The following is a 22,493-nucleotide window of genomic DNA, read 5'->3' as shown; positions in this document are numbered from 1 at the left end:
AGGAGGATAAAACTCATTTGAGTTACCTATTGTCTATATCATTGATATCTAGAAGACCTAATTCTCTCCTAATTGCAAAGAATGTTTCTTTAGGGAGAGGTTTTGTAAAGATATCAACAAGCTGATTCTTTGTATGAACAAATTCTAGAACACAATCTCCCTTTTGAACATGATCTCTCAAGAAATGATGTCTTATTTCTATGTGTTTGGTTCTTGAGTGTTGAACAGGTTTCTTAGATAGATTTGTAGCAGTCGTGTTATCACATCTTATATGAATATGATCAAGTAATATTTCATAATAAAAAAGTTGTTGCTTCATCCAAAGAATTTGGGCACAACAACTGCCAGCAGAAATGTATTCTGCTTCTGTAGTAGATAAGGAAACACTATTTTGTTTCTTACTATGCGAAGAAACTAGAGCAGATCCAATGAAATGACAAGTTCCATTGGTGCTCTTTCTATCATTTTTAGAACCGGCAATGTCAGAATCAGAATATCCTATTAAATTGCATGTGGAATTTTTAGGATACCATAAACCTATATTCATAGTGCCTAATAGATATCTTATAATTATCTTAAGGGCACTAAGATGTGATTGTTTGGGATTTGATTGAAATCTAGCACACATACACACACTAAACATAATATCTGGTCTACTAGCAGATAAATAAAGAAGTGATCTGATCATACCTCGATATTGCTTAACGTCTATTGATTGACCGGTTTCATCTTTATCTAGATAGCAAGCAGTACTCATTGGTGTAGCCATATGCTTAGCATTCTCCATCTCAAATCTGTGAATCAATTCCTTGCAATACTTTGATTGATTGACAAATATTCCATTCTTGGTTTGCTTGATTTGCAACCCAAGAAAGAAATTAAGTTCTCCCATCATTGACATTTCAAACTCACTTTGCATGTCTTGAGAGAATTCTTTGCATAAAGAGTCATTAGTGGATCCCAAGATAATATCATCAGCATAGATTTGAACTAATAAAATATCATTTAATTTCTTCTTAATGAAGAGAGTAGTATCCTCTTTACCTCTAGAGAAATCCTTTTCTAAAAGGAACTTACTCCAACGCTCATACCAAGCCCTAGGGGCTTGCTTTAAGCCATATAAAGCCTTTTTCAATTTGAAGACATGACTAGGCTTAGCCGAGTTTTCAAATCCAGGGGTTGATCTACATATACTTCCTCTTGGATGAAGCCATTCAAAAAGGCACTCTTCACATCCATTTGATAAAGTTTAAAATCCATAATGGATGCATAGGCTAATAACATTCTTATCACTTCTAATCTAGCAACAGGAGCATATGTTTCCTCATAGTCTATCCCCTCTTCCTGATTGTATCCTTTGGCAACTAACCTAGCCTTATTTCTAATAACTATGCCATTTTCATTTAACTTGTTTCTAAATACCCATTTTGTTCCAATAACTGGGTAGTTTTCAGGTTTCTCAACTAACTCCCAAACGTTATTTCTTTCAAATTGGTTTAACTCTTCCTGCATAGCTATTATCTAATGTTCATGAATTATGGCTTCTTTCAAATTTTAAGTTTCAATCATAGAAACAAAAGCCATATTATTGCATATATCTTTAAGAGAATGTCTAGTTACCCGTTTTGATATATCACCAATGACATTGTCAAGAGGATGATATCTAGAAGCTCTCCATTCTCTTGGAAGATCATCATTTGTTTTGATTTCATAAATTTGAGAATCTTCATTATTTCCATCTCCTTTTCCTTTGTGATCTTCTCCATGAATATGCATGTCTTCTAATGATTCTGAAATCTCATCTAGTATGAATTTTCTTGGCAAAATTGCATTAGATTCATCAAAAGAAACATGAATGGATTCTTCAATAATCATAGTTCTTTTGTTATATATTCTAAATGCTTTACTTTGCAATGAATACCCAAGAAAAATACCTTCATCATATTTAGCATCAAACTTACCTAAATTATCTTTACCATTGTTTAGCACAAAACATTTACATCCAAATACATGAAGATGTGAAATGTTAGGTTTTCTTCCATTATATAACTCATATGGAGTTTTCTTCAAGATTGGTCTTATTAAAGCCCTATTCATGATATAGCATGAAGTATTTATGGCTTCAGCCCATAAATATTTTGGGAGAAAGGTATCATTTAATAAGGTTCTAGCAATTTCATCTAAGGATCTATTTTTCCTCTCGACAACTCCATTTTGTAGAGGAGTTCTGGCTGCAGAAAAATTATGCCCAATGCCATGTTCATCACAAAATGATTCAAAATCTTTGTTTTCAAATTCTCCTCCATGATCACTCCAGATAGATGCAATTTTAAGATTTTTCTTATTTTGAATAACTTTGGCAAGTTTCTTGAATGCATGAAATGCATCACTTTTATAAGTAAGAAATAATGTCCATGTATATCTAGAGTAATCATCAACAACAACAAGAGCATAATAATTCCCTCCAAAACTCATAGTTCTAGAAGGGCCAAATAGATCCATATGCAACAATTGTAAAGGTTGAGTTGTTGAAACAATATTCTTAGATTTAAATGAAATCCTTACTTGTTTTCCAATCTAACATGCATCACATAATCTATCTTTTTCAAATTTGAGTCTTGGTAAACCAATAACTAAATCTTTTGATGAAATCAGTTTATTTAAATATTCCATATTCCATAACCATGGATCATCATCCTTACTGAGAAAACATTGATCATGATTTCGTTTTTGATTTAAATCTATCATGTAAACATTATTTATTCTATAACCTATATGCTTTATATTCCTATCATGCTCATTTTCAATAACACATTTATTAGAATCAAATGATACTAGATAGCCTTTATCACATAATTGATTGACACTAAGCAAACTATGTTTAAGACCTTCAACAAGTAGAACATTCTCAATGGAGGAAGATGAGTTTGTACCTATTTTTCCAACTCCAAGAATTCTACCTTTATTGATGTCGCCATAAATCACATGTCCGCTTTTCTTGGGAGAGATATGAGTGAACTTTGATGCATCTCCCGTCATATGTTTAGAGCATCCGCTATCTATGTGCCATTTCTTCTTTAAGGATACCTATATAATCATATTTGAGACTTAGGCACCCAAGCTTTATTGGGTCCTTGTGTGTTAGTTTTAACAAGAGATCCTTTTGGGACCCATATCATTTTAATATTGTTACTATTTTTCTTAAAGTAGCATGTAGAAGTACGATGCCCTTTTTTTCCACAATAAAAACAAGTTAAGGAAGGAGAACTATATTTTTGTGTGGATGCAAAGAAATTTTTATAAAATTTTTGTTGTTTATTAGGCTTATATCCTAATCAGGCCTTATCAAAGACACATCTTTGCTTTCTTAATATGACGTCTAAGTTACTTTTACCAATGGAAAATTTTGCGAGAGTTTTTCAAATCTTTAATTTCTTCTATGTACTTGATACAACAATTACATGAATTAGATATTTCTATATTATCATGCATGGTAGAAGAATGAATTGTATCATTTGATCTTAGAGTTATAACTTCAGTTTTGAGATTTTCTAATTCTTTATTTAATTTTAAAACTTATTTTTCTAAGTCTGAAATTGTTTTCTTAGAAGATGAAACTAGTTTTGCAAGTTTAATTGATTCTTTATGCAAATCAACAAATGCATCTTGTAATTCATCAAATGAAATGGATAAGTTGTTATCAGAAGATGTTACCTCTTCATCGCTTTCATAACTCTTGGCCATTAGACTCAGGTTTACAACTTCATTTTCTGAATCTTCAAATAAGTCCATATCATTGTCATCCCATGTAATGTAGGCCTTCTTTGCATTCTTTTCGTTAAAAGCTTTCTTTTCAGATTTCTCTATTCTTTTCTTGAAGATTGGGCAATTAACCCTCAGATGCCCAGGTTGATTGCATTCATAACATCTTAGAGTAGAGGATGAATCTTCTGCCCTTTTCTTTGGTTTAAAGTTTGATCTTCTTTGATTTCTTCTTACTCACAAGAATTTGTTGAATCTTTTTACAAATAAACTAAGATCATCATCTTTGTCTATTTCAATTAAGTCCTCCTTATCACTCTCTTCTTGGATTGAAGATGAAGCTTTAAGAGTGATTCCTTTCTTCTTCTTATCATTTTCTTCATGTTGATTCAATCTCATTAATTCCATTTCTTGTTCCTATAACTTTCCAAACAAAGTGGCAAGAGACATGTTAGATAGATCTCGTGATTCAGTAATGGTTGTTACCTTGGGTTTCCATTCCCTGCTTAAGCATCTCAAAACTTTATTTATAAGATCTTCATTTGGAAAGATTTTTCCTAAAGATGCAAGATGATTAATTATATGAGTGAACCTCTTTTGCATGTCTTGTATGCTTTCATTTGTATTCATTCTAAATAATTCATATTCACGAGTCAATGTATTTATCCTGGATCTTTTTACATCTATTGTACCTTCATGTGTTACTTGTAGGGTATCCCACATATCTTTTGCACTTTTACAATTTGATACCCTAACGTACTCATCCATTCCTAAAGCAGATGCAATTATATTTTTGGCTTTTAAATTGTATTGAACTAATCTCTTTTCTTCCTCACTCCATTCTTCCCTAGGTTTTTCTATGGTTGTATTTCCTGCTACCATAATGGGAATGTAGGGCCCAATTTTTATTGCTTCCTAGATATTAAGATCTTTTGCCTCTATAAAAATTTGCATGCGGGTTTTCCAATAATGGTAACCCACGCCATTAAAAATAGAAGGCCTATTTATAGAATTCCCTTCGGGAAATAAATAATTTGATGAGACCGTTATTCTTGAAGCTTCTAAACTTTATACAAAAATGAAGCTCTGATACCACTTGTTAGACAAGTGGCCTTAGATATCTTTAAGAAGAGGGGGTTGAATTAAGATATCAAAGACTATTCCCCAATCAAAACTTTTAACTCTCTTCTTGAATTAATAATTTACCCTTAATATAAATTACTTAAAAGATAATTCAAAGTAAACTTCTTTAAAGCAAAAGATGAATGACAATAAATAAAAGAAGTTTAAGGGAAGAGAGAATGCAAACTCAGTTTTTATACTGGTTCGGCCACGCCCTGTGCCTATGTCCAGTCCCCAACCAACCCGCTTGAGATTTCCACTATCTTGTAAAATGTCTTTTACAAAGTCTGAACCACACAGAGATAACCCTTCCCTTGCGTTCAGAATTCCTTACAACTCAAGAGACACTCGGTCCCTTAATCAATCTCTTTGAATAAGAAGAGGAAGAAGAAGAATTCTCTCTTTTAAGAGAAAGATATAACAATTGAAGATCACTCAAGATTCCTTATTGAATTTGCAAGTGCTTGGCCAAGAAATATTTTAGAGGATAAGACAATTTAGTTTTTGAGAGGATGAGAGTCTTTGTGCAAAATTAGTTTTTGTAAAGAGTGGTCACTCTAGTCAACACCAATATCATAGAAGTGAGAAAACGCAAAATTCGAAATAACCCTGCCATATAGTATAAATAAACAAATCAAAAAGAAAAACTGGAATGAATCCAACAAGAGAGAGCAAAAGGAGGAAAATAAGAGGTTTATGAAAGATCACGCTTGAATTCTTGTTTGTAACCGAGTTCTTTGAGACGAGCGTGGCCGGAATCAAGTGGGGCGTGTCCATTTGCAACCACATGAGAAACAAGATTTTGTCAGAGCCCATCATTAAGCACTAAAAGAGAGAGAGAGAGAGAGAGAGAGAGAGAGACATGTACAGAAAACATTTAAATGCAATGAAGTATTCAAAGTGTTGATACTTTCTCACATGTTCATGGTAGATAGATCCATCTAGAGGCAGAATCTTCCTTGCTCTTTGTAGCTCCTTTTCTGGCCTAATCTTTTCTCGACTGTCAAAGGAATTTGCATCAATGCAAAAAAGAATAATATAGTCATGAGCCACAGTGCTATTTGTCAAGGGCTAGTGTTGGGTCAAAATAGCTAATAGTTGTTTTTAGATAACATCACACTGCATTGCTGCAAGCTGTTTTCCATGAAAAATGTTTGGAGAAAGAAAACCATCCTGGTTTATGATGAACCATATAGCATATCTATTTAAAGGTTTTCATGGAAAACATTCAAATAGATAAAGAAAGGAGTTTCCAACATTCAAATAGCAAATGTACAAACCTCCATCTTCATTGCTTCCAATATTAACACAGGTTGTCCTTCCTCCACTCTTGTCTTGTTCTCCACTCTTGTCTGAACACTGCTTTCTTAGTAGGGTACACCTTGTACTCTAATCCTCTTTTTAATAAAATTTGGCTTATTTAAAAAAAATTAAGCAAGTAATTTGTCTTAATTGAAAGTCAGAACTTAATCTAATTCCTAAAAGATAAAAAAAAATGCAGTTGGCAGGATAAGATGAGATGCACAATCAATGGCATATCCCAGTTTCCTGCTCTCTGAGGCACCTACTGTAGTGTGCACAAAGAGAAAAGAACACTTATCAATAGAAGACTTCTGTGATTTATTTATAGTAATGTTCAATTGTCAAATTAAAATCAATCTATTTTCAGACTTAAGACTTAATCAGTGAGCTATTCTATTCTTAAACAAGTCAAACGCAATACACACAGATAATAAGCTTACTTATAAACAGGAGATTCACATGTTACTTATCTCACATATAAGCATCCAAAATTCCAAATAACTTATCCTTGCAACATCCAAAATACTGTTTTCTATAATCCAATGAAATAATCCTAAATATAAAGGATGACATAAATTTGTTAGAAGAAAATTTTCTTTGGAGTTTCACTACCACTACTCTGTCCTTATTTAACTAACAACAACTGCAAATTATTTTGTAGAAACTGCAGAAATCTAGTCAGTGAATCCTCCTTTATAGCAAATAATATAAAATAATAAGATGTGAGATGAAGCAGAGAATATAAAGTATGTTAAAATTTATTCCATCTTTCTCATGCTACTAGTACATAAACATGAAAATAGCTCATATACACCCTAAAAAGGAAACCGATTAACCAAACTAAGGATCTATTACTATTACCAAGTTCATGAATCAAGTTGAAAAGCTACTACCGATTCCTCCACAATTCATGTATGCTCATAAATTAGAATTGGCTTCTTACTTACCAATCCAATCCATCCCATAAACTTTGTAGCCATTAGCATTCAGCTGCTTTGCAAAATAGATAATCATGATTTGTCTAAGCAAAGGAAACAAAAGAACAACATATCCCCTTAAAAATGAGGGTCATTTGCTTTGGTCAACAGTAAAAGGAAAGCTTTTTATTGGTCAGCTCAAAAGAAAAATCTGAACGCATGAGCCTTGGGGCCATGACCCATACCATTGTTCAATCCGCCGAAGTTCCACAAACTTGCCAATTGCCCCAAGCCCTTGTTGCCAGACATTTTGGTTATATGACTAACTAGATATCTCCAACGGTACAGTCTATTGGAATTAAAGTAGCTTAACTTCATTGTTTTATAAATTTTTACATGGATTTCAATTTTCAATTCATCATAATGCATATATATATATATATATATATATATATATATATATATATATATATATATATATATATATATATATATATCATTTATTTTTGTTTCAACTTAATATTGTTAACTAATTTCTAATTCAATTTTTAAGTGATAAAAACATAGAAAGTATTTAAAATAGTAAAAAAATATAACAAATTTATTGCATAAATATAGTAAAACAATTTGTTGAAACAATATAAACATAAAAAAATTATTTAAATATATATTTTTTTGGCACAGAGATAAAAATATATTATACATTATATAAAATACAAAACATTATATAATTAAAATAATGTTTTATTTTTAGTTTGTATTAGAAACCTTTTTATTAATTATGTTCCACCAAAGTTTATTTGAAGTTAATGCAATTTGCCTTTGACAAATAAGTACTCTCCATGATAGTTATATTGTATATAAGTTTTTCTTATAGGTATGTTGAAATATCAAGATGACCGCCACTTGATACTCTATCTAATGATGTATACTTTTTGAATATTGTGAGAATAATCAAAACCATCGTCATGCGTATGTTATTTGCTTTAGACAATTATATTATATATGCAATATGATATATTTATATAGTATATATATGTTTAATTGCATTCATACGTCAAGCACATGCTAGATCATATATAAATGTGAAAATAGACAAGTCATTACCAATCCAATCCAATTTATTTATTCCTTTTCTCTCACATATCATCCATTACGTATCTCACTTTCTTTTCTTTCTTTTCTTTCTTTTCTTTCTTTCCTATCTATCTCTCTCCTTCCGCCCAACTCACTCCAGGCCTAGTTTCTCTCTGAAATAATGATGACAGGACCCTTGCCAAATATGAATATGCCTTATTTGATCATGAATCCCAAGGAAAACCATATTTGCCTTATAAGCTTAAGAAATTTATTTAACAATCAAGATGGATACAGCAGTTAAATGTTTTTATCAAATCAATCCACACAAACTGTAGAGGAAAGCACTTACCTTTGAATAAACAGCTACATTAACATCATTGATTGCACCAGCAGCTTCAACTCTAAAATAGTTATCTTTTACATATGTTGATTTCACTTCTAAAACAGGAGATCCATTATGTTCTGTCTGAAAGATATAATATCATCTTGAGTTAATGTTTTTGGAGAATTTGTGGCGTAATTGAACAGGGAAAAATTAGTTTCATTTGATACCTCAATTAGGTATCTACCATCAGGCTGATAAGTGATGGTAAGCTTCATGATCTTTGAGCTACCACTACCATATTCATTATCCCACTCAAATTCCATTCTATGCTTAGCTTGATGATGGATTCTGAAAGGTGGAGTAGAATACCATATAGGGAGCAAGCTGCTGCCCCCTGAACATCCTTATGTAAATACCAAGGCAAATTACAAAAACAACTCAACATTACACAGCAAGAATGGGACAATTTACCAAGGGGATTTCTAGCCAATATGAAATGCTCTTTTTCAATGAGGCATTTCACGTCTAGCATCTTTTTCAATTTACCAGGAGTGTATAGAATGTTCTTTTTCAATTTGCCACAACTTTTGCACGATAGCATCTTCTGAGCTTTCTCACTTCCTTCATTTTCTCCACACTTGCAAATTCGACAATAGCTCCTATTGGCATTACATCACATTCATTAAGAAAGACACAACATTAAAAGACAACGCCAAACACTCTTAGTCAAAAGAGAAGAGAAGGCTCACCACAACATCATTTGACTCGAAGCGGCGAGCGTACTCCTCGGCAGCGATCATGGCGGCGGCGCCCTTGCGTTGGAGGGCAATGCGCTTGGCCTTCATGGAGGCGGACTCATCGAGCGCATTAGGGCCAAGAGGAAGAGCGTCGGACGGAGGCGGAAGTGGCGGCAGAACCTTGGGGACGGGGACCTGAACAGTGGCATCGTCCCTACGTGTGTCGGCGAGGAAGTCGTGGAGCGCTGAAACGTCGTGAACGAAGGCATTGGGAGCATCGGGAGCAGCGTGGAGCGCGCGCGGAAATCCTAGCATGCAGAAACAGATTTGGCAATTGCAATCAAAACACAAACGAAAGGGGAAGAAGAAGAAAGTGAAGCACTCATTTCATATCATGTAATGTAATTGAAAAGAAGAGGGGAAAGAAATAAAGAGAGAGAGAGAGAGAGAGAGAAAGCATTACCATGTAATTGGACAAGCTACAAAATACCATTTTGTGTTGTAGTACCATGTAATTGGACAAGCTACGAAATGTCATTTTGTGTTGTAGCATTACAATGTAATTGGACAATTTACCAGGGAGATGGTAACTTCATCAAGTCTAAGTCCAAGTCTCCCACTTGGTTTAAGGATTCGAAAAGCGAGCAGTCCAAGAGTGTGTTACAAAGAAGGCTGAAGAGGAGTCATTGCAGCAGGTGAAGAGGATTCGTTGCAGTAGGTGAAGGAGCGAGCAGTCCAAGTCTCCCACTTTCACAGGTTGTTGTCGTCAATGGGGGAGGATGAGCAAATGGCTGAGCTTGTAAGCTAGGGTTAGTAATTAGTAAAGGAACGAATATGAAGGCGGTTTTTCTTGAAACCCGTTGTTGTTTAAGCTTTTGATAATTACATAAATGCCACCATGTCACATTCTAAGACGGTTATTTATAACCGCCTTAGAATGTACGACGTAAAAACAAATTTTTGTTCCCCTAATTACAAAAATTGCCACCGTGTCATATTCTAAAATGGTTCTCCAAAACCGTCATAGATGGCGCATCATAAATACAATGTTTTCTAGTAATGAAGTGAGGAAGAGGTTGAAACCCCTGAGGAGAGTGAGGAGGTGCAAGCCTTGAAGGCGGAACTTGAAAGGGTGCAAGCAGTCAAGGAAAAATTCAAGACAACAGCTATCAAGGTCCGAAAAGAATGTGACGAACTAAGAGACGTCAATGTGGCCATCGCAGAAGCATTGGAATGGGAAACAAAGAGGGCCCAAAAGGAAGAATGGGGTCGAAACAAGTTCTGAGGGGTGTTGTGGGGCAACAACAACGAGCTTAAGCTTCGGAGGGCCCAGAGAGACCAGTCGAGAGTCGAAGGCATGATATTGGAAGACAAGTTGAAGGCTTGCCAAAGGTCAAAATAGAGCTTGTTCAAGGAATTGAGCAAGATGGAAGAGAACATGTGGGCCATCATTGACCAATACAAAGAGAAGTTAAGTCTAGCTGCAACCCATGAACAAAGGTTAGAGGATGAGTACGCGAAGGTATCGGTCTTGCAAACGGAAAGGGAAGCAAGAGAGAGAGTGATTGATTCATTACACAGAGAAGCAATGATGTGGATGGATAGGTTCACTTTCACTCTAAATGGGAGTCAAGAGCTTCCAAGACTGCTAGCCAAAGCCAAGGCGATGGCGGATGTGTACTCGGCTCCCGAGGAAGTTCATGGGCTCCTCGATTATTGTCAGCACATGATTGATTTGATGGACCACATAATTAGGAACCGCTAGGGCGTTTATATTTTTGCTTTAATTTTGATAAGATGAACATTTTTTTCCTTAATAAAAATGAGTTTGATTCAATCCTATGTCTTTGCTCAAAATTTTGCGCGAGTTCAATACTTCGACAACTTATCGTTAGCATGCATTCATGTTTAGTTCTTCGTCGCATTACTCACTGCATTTTTCTTCTTTAGGCAATAAACACCATAACTAAACATGCTTTAAGGCACCCTTATCGAACCCGTTCCAAAACTAGAGTCATGGGTGACATAGAAGAGGTGCAAGAACAAATGAAGGCCGATATGGAGGCCTTGAAGGATCAAGTGGCTTCCATGATGGAAGCCATGTTAAGCATGAAGAGAATGATGGAAAGCAACGTGGCCGCAGTTACCGCCACCAGCACCGCCACTGAGGTGGATCCTACCCATCCCTCTGCCATAAACCAAGCGAACCAACCCGCCCCAGACATGGTGGGACAAGGAGGAGAGGTGTTGGGCAGTACCGGTGGTCCATACTTGGGGTATAATAGGAATGCTTACCCCTACGGCTTACCCCCCAATTATATGCCGCCCATCATGCACATGCCTAACGAGAACGTTAATCATGTCGTTCCCGTTACCTTTGAGGGTCAGCAAGCCTAGCCTGTAGGAGGCGCCCGTGAAGAACCTCGAGAGCGTGCTCAAGGGGACTTCAACCTATATCCCACATTCACCACCGAGGGACCAGCGTTTAATGCTATGCCTCAACCCAATACCATGGGAGCTCCTCAACCCCGCCCTCTGCAACCACTGCATTTCTCAGTAGGGGGGCTGCCTCCGATAGTGGAAGGGAGAGAGAAACTTGATCTTATTAAGGAGAGATTAAGGGTTGTCGAAGGGTTTGATGATTACCCTTTTGCTAACATGGCAGAATTGTGTTTGGTACCTAATGTTGTCATCCCCCCAAAATTCAAGGTACTAGATTTTGATAAATACAAGGGGGTCACTTCCCCCAAGAATCACCTTAAGATGTACTGCCGGAAAATGGGGGCATACTCTAGCGACGAGAAACTGCTGATGCATTTCTTCCAAGAAAGCTTGGCCGGGGCGGCGGTCATCTGGTATACCAATGTGGAAGCCTCTCATATCCACTCGTGGAAGGATTTGGCTATTACCTTCATTAGGCAGTACCAATACAATACTGACATGGCTCCTGACAGAACTCAATTGCAAAATATAAGCAAGCGGGGACTTGCCAGCACAAGTAGCGCCCCCCCATGGTAGAAAGAGAGATGATCACTATGATAGTAGACACGCTGCCAGTGTTCTACTATGAAAAGTTGGTGCAATACATGCCCTCTAGCTTCGCAGATTTAGTATTTGCGGGCGAAAGGATCGAAGTAGGCCTGAAAAGAGGGAAGTTCGATTATATTGCTCCTGCCAGTACTAGCAATAGAAGATTCGGAGAAAGTGGGGCAAAGAAGAAGGAAAGGGATGCCCACGCCGTGACTTTAGCTCCTACTTGGCCGAAGCTCCAACAAACCCCTCACAACAAAAGGCACCAGCTCAACCACAAAGGGCCCCCACTCAAAACTCAGCTCCTACATAACCTCTCCCCGCCAACAGCTCCAATTCGAGCACAAGCGCCAATCCGTGAAGGAATTTTCCAGTAAAGAAACTTGCGAAATTTTCTCCCATCCCGATGCCATACGCAGACTTGCTACCCTCTTTGATCGCCAACCAAATGGTGGTGGTGACCCCCGGGAGGATTTTCCAGTCCCCGTTTCCTCGATGGTACAACCCCAATGCAACATGCACTTATCATGGGGGTGTCTCAGGGCACTCAATAGAACAATGTGTGGCCTTCAAGCATAAGGTCCAAATTTTGATTGACACAGGTTGGCTGACGTTCCAAAAGGACGGTCCAAACATAAAGACAAACTCTCTTGCCAGTCATGGGGCACCAGCGGTTAATGCAGTGGAGGAGTGCAGGCCTCAGAGGCCAAAGCAAATGAAAGATGTGGTAATCATTTGCTTTGTGCGAGGCAGGCATCATTTACTTTGACGGGGGCGAGGGGGATACCTACTTGATACACCAAGGGACAGCACACAATGTAGAGGTAAGCCCTATGATAGAGGATTTGCTGCAAGGGATAATGGATCAAGGCCGGTTTGAAGTTGGTGGCGCAAGCAAGGGGGAGCAACATATGTGCATGCAATCAGCTGACAAAAGCCCATGCAAGCCCAAACCATTGGTGATCCACTTCACCAGAGATGTTGCCACCCAAAAGCCCTGAGGCTTCTAGCCTATCCCGGGTAAAAAGCCTATCCCTTTCCTTTACAAGAGTGACAAGGAAGTCCCATGGAAGTACGCCCCTCAAAAACCTGACAGAAGGAAGGACGAGTCCGTCATAGGTGACCTATCCTCTGCCAAAGTTACTAACATCTCTGACATGAGCGGTGTAACCCATAGCGGGCGAATCTTCACGGCACCGGACCCATTGGTGCAATCTAAGGACATGAAACAGGCAAAGGTAGGCCCCGGAAGAAAGCGATAAGGCAAGCCCAATTCTTAATGAGGAGATCTCGACTGGGAGATTTGCTAAGGGAGAGGAAGACTTTGGCAGAAAGAAGATATCCGCTGAAGAGGCAAATGAGTTCCTTCAGATCATCCAGCAAAGTGAGTTCAAAGTGATTGAGCAACTCAATAAGACCCCAGCTAGGGTCTGCTTATTGGAACTACTCATGAACTTGGAGCCTCATCGGGCGCTTCTGGTCAAGATCTTGAATGAAGCCCACATCGCCCAAGACACATCCGTGGAGGGCTTCGGGGGCATCATGAACAATATTACTACCAACAATTACCTCACCTTCGCCGATAAGGAGATACCCATCGAGGGTCGGGGCCATAATAGGGCCTTACATGTGTCCGTCAAGTGTTTGGACCACATCGTGGCCAAGGTTCTTATTGACAATGGCTCGTCGCTGAATGTCATGCCTAAAAGCACGTTGGACAAACTGCCTTTTAACGCACCACACCTAAGGTCGAGCTCCATGGTGGTGCGGGCTTTTGACGGCAGCCACTGGGACGTAAGGGGGGAGATTGATCTCCCAATTCAGATTGGACCCCACAGATGCTAGATCACTTTTCAAGTAATGGATATCAACCTGGCCTATGGCTGCCTTTTTGGCTAACCTTGGATTCACTCAGTCGGGGTGGTCCCTTCAACGCTCCACCAAAGGTTGAAATTTGTGGTGGAAGGGCAGTTAATCATAGTCTTCGGGGAGGAAGATATTCTTGTAAGTTGTCCTTCTTCTACACCATATATGGAAGTCGCAAAAGAATCCTTAGAGACATCCTTCCAAGCTTTGGAAATGGTAAGCAACACTTATGTCGAGTCTCCCCCAGTGTAACCGTGCTCATTTGGCGTCGCTTTGATGGTAGCTCGTGTGATGTTAGGGCATGGATACGAGCCCGGAAGGGGTTTGGGTCGGAACGACGACAGCATGGTGAGCTTGGTGGAGTCCAAAGAGAACCGCGGAAGGTTCGGGCTAGGATATAAGCCTACACGCACCGACATGAGGAGAAGTGCTCTAGAAAGGAGGGGTAGAAGCATGGGCCAGCCGTGAGGACCGCAAGTGAAAGGGATTCCCTTACGTCACATCAATGAAAGCTTCATCAGCGTGGGCTGGATGTGTGAAGGGCAAGTCGCCATGATCCATGATGAAGTCCCTTAAGAGAAATCAAGCTGGGCACGTCCATGCCCTCCCGAGTTCGAGTTGGGAAACTGGTCCTGGGTATCCTGTGTCTGAACATCCTCCTCATCTGTTAGATGAAGTATTGGAGTAGCTGGAAGAGAAGTGTTCAGAGTCAAGACTGGTGTAGTCGGGTCCTTTGGTATCTCTAGGATAGGAGTGGAAGGGTCTAGTTGCATGCTGACGCGAAGATAGGTCCACCACTGGTGTGGGTGGATCTGATGTGACTTCTCGAGACCTCTCAGTTGTAGCAACAACTTCCTGTCTAACTTATGCCTCAACTGCCTCCTCCTCTACCATGAATGGCTCTGGAATGGTGGCCTTGGATGACTCATCCTCCACATGTTGTGGTACCTGAGCTGTGGGACCTTCATCTTCCCTGTGAAGAGAAGGTTGCGTCCCAGGACAAGCTACCCTCTCCAAAAACTGCTCAACAGAAGGAATAGACCCTGGAGGTGCCACCACCTGTAAACTCTGGAATAAAATGATCTGTCCTTGATGAATGCTCTAAAGCATGGCTTCAAAGCGCTGAGAATCACTCTGAGCTGGGACTAAAGGGGCTGCTGAAGTGGATGCTGGAGTAGGAGCTGCAGATGTGGAAGGGAGCTTAGTTGGCCTCACCCTCGCCCTCCTAGCCCCTCGGATAGAAACTGTTAGATCCTCAGGATTCCAACAGTTCTTCCTAATGTAGGCCAAGTTAATGACCGAGCTCAGGCACTCAAAAGTAAGGCTTTCAGAGACAACCTCTCTGGCTCTACATAGGGCGGTGATCAGAGCAGGAAACCCAAGTCTAGAAGTGTTAGACTGGGCTATAGAATTCATCTGGCCAGAAATAAGAGCTCCACACCTGGGCTAAAGTAGTCAAATCTTTCCTAAGAATCCTCCCAGGATGGCCCTCAGTGTTCAAAATGAACCCTCGGCCTGGTATGCATAAGGTAGCCTTAATCTCTCAGTAATCTGTGGGCAGCCTGTAGTATCTGGAGTATGTGGGTAAAGTCTCACCCTCTGCCAATACCACAGGTGTCTCCAGGAATATATTGAGACTGTCAGCATCAATCTTCACTAAATGGCCTCTGACTCTGGCTTGCTTTGGTGAAGGGCCCTCAAAGCTGTATAAGTTTGCATAGAACTCTTTCACCAAAGCCAAGTCTATGCTCCCATCAACCAAATTGGTGAGGCGTTTATGGAAATTACGCCTCTCCAATTCAATCTTAAAATCATGTAGCTTAGTGTGGTAGAGCTCCACCTTCCTCTCAGGCAAGATGTTTCTCCCTAGGACATTATCTGTGTACCGGTTCCAAGCATCTAAGGAGTGAAATCTCCTTGTATCATATTGTGTTGTGGGTCTTGATCCGATACTCTTATGTTTCCTAGAAGCCTTCTGCAAATAAAAGAACCAAATAGTTAAACAGGACACAAGTTATTCAAATTCAAAAACTGAAAAATAAAACTGAAAAAAAAAAAGCATTGGCGACTTAGCGAGACATGGTCCACTTAGTTGGCCTTCACAAAATATGCACTACCACTTAGCGACACGAGGGGCCGCTTAACGGATGTTGTAGAAATTCATCTTCTGCATAATCGGCTTAGCTGGCAAGTGTCTGCTAAGCCTGACAACTGCTGCAAGGATTTGCTCTAAGCTCCTCAAGGTTCGCACTTAGCGGCACCATACACTTCAGAAAATACACTAAGTATGGGATTTGCCGCAATGAAATGCGCTTAGCTTAGGCACGCTTGGCTTAGCGCTCGGTTTCCAACAATAAATATGCTTAGGCACGCTCGCTTAGCCACATGCATCTCAACAAGAGGACGAGTGTTCATCCTCAAAAGATGAACTCGCTTAGCGCGGTAGACGCACTTAGCGAGTTCTTCCGAGAACGCATATATTCAATGAATACCGATGAACTCACTTAGCGTATAATGCTTGCTTAGCGAGTTCATCGCGTTTTCCAGAAAAAACACAGAAAACGCAGTTCGTTTTCTTGCACTTTTTTTAAGCCTCCAAAAGGCAAATCAAACATGCAAACCAACCAAAATGACTTCTACAGTACAAACATATATAAAGTCCTAATCTTTAACTACTTCTAAAAACATTCAAACCTTAAGAATCTAAAGCTAAATTTAAGTTTTTCTAACCTAAGGTTTAACAGAATAAAAGAGAAGAAAGGAAATGGGAAACTTACTTGAATCTTTAATAGTAGTCTAAGATGCATGAAGATGCAGAAAAAGCAAGAATGCACGAAGTTGGGTGTGAGAGAAAATGCAGGTAAGGTTCAGTAAATTTGGGCAAATGTGAGTGTAACTGACGTTACACTCACTTAAGCATATTTTGACCCTCTCGCTTAGCGGATTGCCTCGCTAAGCGAGCCAGAGAGACGTTTGGTTTCTCAAAGAGGCTCGCTTAGTGGATCTACGTGCTTAGCTCACATTTGAAATTCAAAATTAATATATTTTATTATTATTATTATTTCTTGAACACACAGAAAAAAGGATTGGCCTGGCGCGAAGATATGGCCACTTAGCGAGTTTTGGAGAACAAAATACCTACAACTCTCGCTAAGCCAGGCTCTAGGCTGGCTTAGCTAAAAGATGCATCTTGATTATAGAGGGGTATGCACTTAGAGGATGATGGATCGCTTAGCGCTATCATGGCCGCAAAGAATTGGGCTTAGCCTCCATGAGTGGCACTTAGCCAAAATCAGATCGAGTTGAAATCGGCTTAGCGGATCAAATCAGCCTGAGATGCAAGGGTTGAGCGTTAAGCGCTATAGACTCTCGGCTTAGCGCATGACCAAAGATGTGCTTAGTGCGAGGCATGCGCTTAGCGAAAGGACTGTTTTTCAGAAGAAAAAAAATTGTATAAGTTATTTTTCAGTCCCTTCCTTAAGAAATTGAAACCCTTATATCTATCATTCAAAAAGAAGTTGATATACCCTAATGTAATGATTATGTAGCAAGTTTCATATGATGAAATGCATAAAGAAAAGGATTAAAACTGGGTTACCTCCTAGGAAGCACTTCTTTAACGTCATTAGCTTGACGCTTTTACCTCAATAGGCGAAATCACATTTTGGTTCTTACTTCCAGAACCTCTTTACTCACTTTCCATTACCTGTAAGCAAACATTTTGTTCTGGAGTAGGCTTGTCTTCAACAAATAAATCAAAATCAATTTTCTAATCTTCAAAGCCCAGCTCCAGCTTCTTTCTCCCCATATCCACTATGCAGCTTGCAGTTAGTATGAATGGCCTTCCCAATATTACAGGAATGTCATTATCTTCACAGATATCCATTACCACAAAGTCTGCCGGGAAGATAAAATGTTTTACTCTAACCAGCACATCTTCAATTACTCCATATGGTCTGGTAATGGATCGGTCAGCAAGTTGTAAAGTCATCCTAGTGGGCATGATCTCCAACTCTCCCAACCTTCTGCACATGGAAAGTGGCATTAAGTTAATACTGGCTCCCAGGTGAATAAGAGCCTTTCCCACAGTGACTTCTCCAATTGAACAAGGAATGGTTACACTCCCAGGGTGTTTATGCTTAGGTGGAAGGATCTTTTGAATCACAGCACTACAATTTCCTTCCACAACAATGTTTTCCTGGTGAATATACTTGTGTTTCCTTGTTAACATATCCTTTAAAAACATGGAGTAGAGTGACATCTGCTGTAAAGCTTCTCTGAAGGGCATGGTTATTTCCAGTTTCCTGAAAATATCTAAAAATATCACCAAATGGCGATCCTTCTCCTTCTTGGAAGGTACCACAGGATATGGTACTTCCGCACCTTCATTCACAGCTTTTTCTTTCTTCTTCTCTCTAGCTTGTTCACTTTTACTCCTCTCTTCATTCTTATTTTTTTCATCTTTTTCATTTTTTTCATTTTATTTTTCTTTTTCTACTTCTTTTTCTTTTTCTTGGTCATTTAATTTCTTTTTCTTGACCATTATTTGTTTTTCTTTTTCCTGATTGCTTTCACCTCTCACATCATCTTTTTTATCATCAATACCTTTCTTTTTAGCAGCTTTCTTCTGGGGCATGACAACACTGTCCTCATCCTCTGCCTCCATAAACCTCTTACTCCTTGTCATCACAGCTTTGCATTCCTCCTTGGGATTCTTTTTTGTATTCGCCACAAAACTGTTGGATGACTTGTCAACTATCTGCTTGGCCAGTTGTCCCACCTGGACCTCAAGGTTTTTCAGTGCTGACTCAGTGCTTTTATGATTTGACATTGTTACTTGCATAAATTGAGTCAAAGTCTCCTCCAGCTTAGTATTCCTTTGAAAGATATTTGGCCCTTGTTGGATTGGCCTATTAGAAGGTCCACCCTGGTCTTTGTTGAATTGATTGCCAGGGTGTGATCTCCACTGTCCTTGTTGGTTATAAGGACCCTGCTGGAAGCCAGAAAATCCTCCTTGAGTATATCCTTGTCTCTATTGATTTTCCATATAGTGAATTTCTTGAGTGTGTTCTTCACTGGGAATACATTGGCCTGTTTCATGAGCCTCACCACAGATGGTACAACCTGCAACCTGCAAAACAAAAGAATGTGTAGGTTGACCAATAGATAGTTTAGTTGGTAACTTACCAAGTGTTTATGTTAAAATCTCAAGTTTCTTAGAAAGCAACTTATTCTGTGCCAATAAAGCGTCATGTGATGATAGTTCTAACAAGTTTTTCTTTGTGGGTTGATGAACTCTGTTGCGCAAAATGGCATGATCATTGGCTGACATATTCTCAATTAGCTCAGTCGCCTCTTCAGAGGTCTTCAACTTTATTTTTCCCCCTGCTGAAGCATTTAGCAGTTGCTTGGTTTGTGGTCTTAGCCCATCTATAAACATATTCAATTGAATTGGCTCCGAGAACCCATGGGTGGGAGTCTTTCTCAATAAACCTTTAAACCTCTCCAACGCTTCACTCAAGGACTCGTCAGGGAATTGATGAAATGAAGAGATTGCAACTTTCCCTTCTGTAGTCTTTGACTCTGGGAAAAATATCTTTAGAAACTTTTCAACAACTTCTTCCCAGGTTTTCAGACTATTACCCTTAAATGAGTGGAGCCACCTTTTTTTGGCTTCTCCTGCCAAGGAAAATGAAAATAAACTGAGTCTAATGGCTTCATTTGGCACACCTGCAATCTTTACAGTGTTACAAATTTCAATGAATGTTGCCAAATGTGCATAGGGGTCCTCATTTGGTAATCCTTGGAATAAGTTCCCCTATATTAAATGAATCAAAGAATGAGGGTAGTTTATGTTGTGAGCTTGCACTTCAGGATGTGCAATGCTAGTAAAGAATTGCGGCACTGAACTGCTTGAATAGTCCTCAAGGGTAACCCTTTGCTAGTGCTCATCTGCCATGGAAATGACTTCTGGCAAATAGGTTGCAGATTCCATTGATGATGGTGAATCAAGTGATGAAAATCAGAAATTTGAGTTTCTTCCTCAAGAATGGACGTTACTGTCCTGTCTTGCAGTAATTTTCTTCTCCTCTCGGCTCTATTCCTTCTCAACGTAGCTTTATTTTCCAAGTCCAGAGGAACTAAATTGCCTATGGGAGATCTATGCATATAAAACACTAACAGAAACAACAGTTATTGAGTTTAAGAGGAAAACAAATATGAATCAAAAGTAAATATTCAAAGTTTATCAAAGAATAAAGAATAGACACCTAGGACTGAACTAACTTTCCTAATAGAAAGAAGTTCCCCGGCAACGGCGCCAAAAACTTGTTCGTTTGCAGCAAGTGCACCGGATCGCGCAAGTAGTATAAAATGGTAAGAACCGAGTATCGAACTCTTGGGGAACTTGTGTAACTTGATAAAGCTACTTTAGTGAATAGGTGTCTAGTATAAAAAGAGATGTGTTTACTATAAACAGGTGTGTAAACTAACTATGAAAAAGGAAAATCACGTGATTAATGATGTGTAAAGACAAGTAGGTGACGCGTTGGTCTTCCTAATAGGTGCCTGATGTTAAAAGGATATTCTCTACTTAACAATGCTCATGTGTTCTATGGTGTCTCCTGAAATGCTAAACCCCGATTCCTCGTGATAGTCTAGCCTAATCTTGATCAGGCATTGTTCGCGGATTCCTCTTGTTGGACTAAACTCGACCAGAACTGCATTAAGACAAACATACAACAACTAGGTTACTGTACCCCGATCCTTCGTGATAATACGATAAACTAGCCCCGTCCTATCCAGTTCTAAGAATCTGACCAGTTTCCACTGTTGAATGATCCTAAAGACACATGCATCTACATGATCAAGGCAAAAGCATGGTAGAATGAAGTTTTGATAGCACAATGAACACACAAAACATCATTCCATTAACTAGATATACAGGTATTTACATCAAGTACCTACAAGGATGAACCAACAGAGGATTTAGCTCTCCATAACTGGGAAGCTTCCTTTACAACAAAGAGAAGAGAAAGAGGAAGGATTGAAGAAATACAAGTGGTGAGGATGTCTCCTCCACCTCTAGAACCTCACAATCACTCACAAACTCATCTCAAGCTCTCAGGATGGCTTCCTCTTCAAGCTCGGTTCTCTACAGGTCTTCACATAGCAAAATCTCTCAAACTCTTTGGAACTTGGACCTTTCTCGCTCTAGAAAACCCTAGACATGCAGAAGCTTCAAGAAAAGGCCCAAACTCCACTCCAAAATCTGACTTCAGGCTTAAATAGGTGGCTTTCTCATTAGTGGATTTCGGCTTAACGTAAGCACAATGAAAGAATTTCCTGAATGCCAAAATAGATTTGGACATTCGCATGATTTGATAAAAGAACAATCCTTGAAACACTGGTTCGATCTGAATGGGGAAACAAACCCCAAGCCTTAGTGTTTACATGGCCACAATGCTTTATGTCTGAGTGTCCACATGGATGTGTGCATGATCAGTTTTGCATGAATTTCTAATAATCATCATCATATGCGTGTCATGGAAATGACTTGGGGCATTCCCTTATTCCTAAGCAACCAATGAAACAAATAGCCCGACCTACATCATGTCTTGCCATTTGTAGGCCTTTTGAGCCAAACCTCAACGTTTTGGCCATAACCTTGACATATGATGGAAATTGCCAAACCTTACCATTGGAAGAGAGAACAGAAGGATCTTCCAAAAGAAGCTTCTTTTGTCCTTTGGGTTGTAAATGTGCATCAAAAGAAAAGAAAATAAAATTAACCAAAGATTGGAGAAAAGAAAAAAAAAATAGAAAAGAAATAAAAAAAATGTACAAAGAGGTTCTTTGTACCAGACAATGTCTGAACAATGTGCAAAATTGTCAAAAGCAAAAAAGGAAAGAAGATAGTGACAGTAACTTGGTTAAAACCTTAGGGATGCGTGAAGCAAACACCTATTTAGTTACAAACCAAATCTTGTATCCATGTTGGTCCCACATCGAACCAAAGAAAAAAAAATAGAAAAGGAAAAGGCCAAGACACCAAAAAGCCAAAGTTTCCACCAAAATCTGGCTTTCTAAAAAGTCCTATTGGTCCATGATTACGCATATTATCTTTGATTTTATAGGAAATGACTTATAAAGTCAAATCATGACTTGTTTGTGGTTCAAAATTAGGATGAAACACTTGACTGTGTGAGATTTTATACACTGAGCGGTTTTCCTCTATTCCTCTATTTTCAATTGGACCCAGTGCTTTCTTCTAATGTTCTTTTAGAGATGAAATGAAAATGTCCCCAAATCTCTTTTGTGGTTATGAGAAATTCTATCAGCATGTTTTCCTTC

The sequence above is a fragment of the Glycine max genome, chromosome 14 (genome assembly GCF_000004515.6).
Source record: "Glycine max cultivar Williams 82 chromosome 14, Glycine_max_v4.0, whole genome shotgun sequence".
Taxonomy (NCBI): domain Eukaryota; kingdom Viridiplantae; phylum Streptophyta; class Magnoliopsida; order Fabales; family Fabaceae; genus Glycine; species Glycine max.
Note: the sequence above shows the minus strand (reverse complement) of the source record.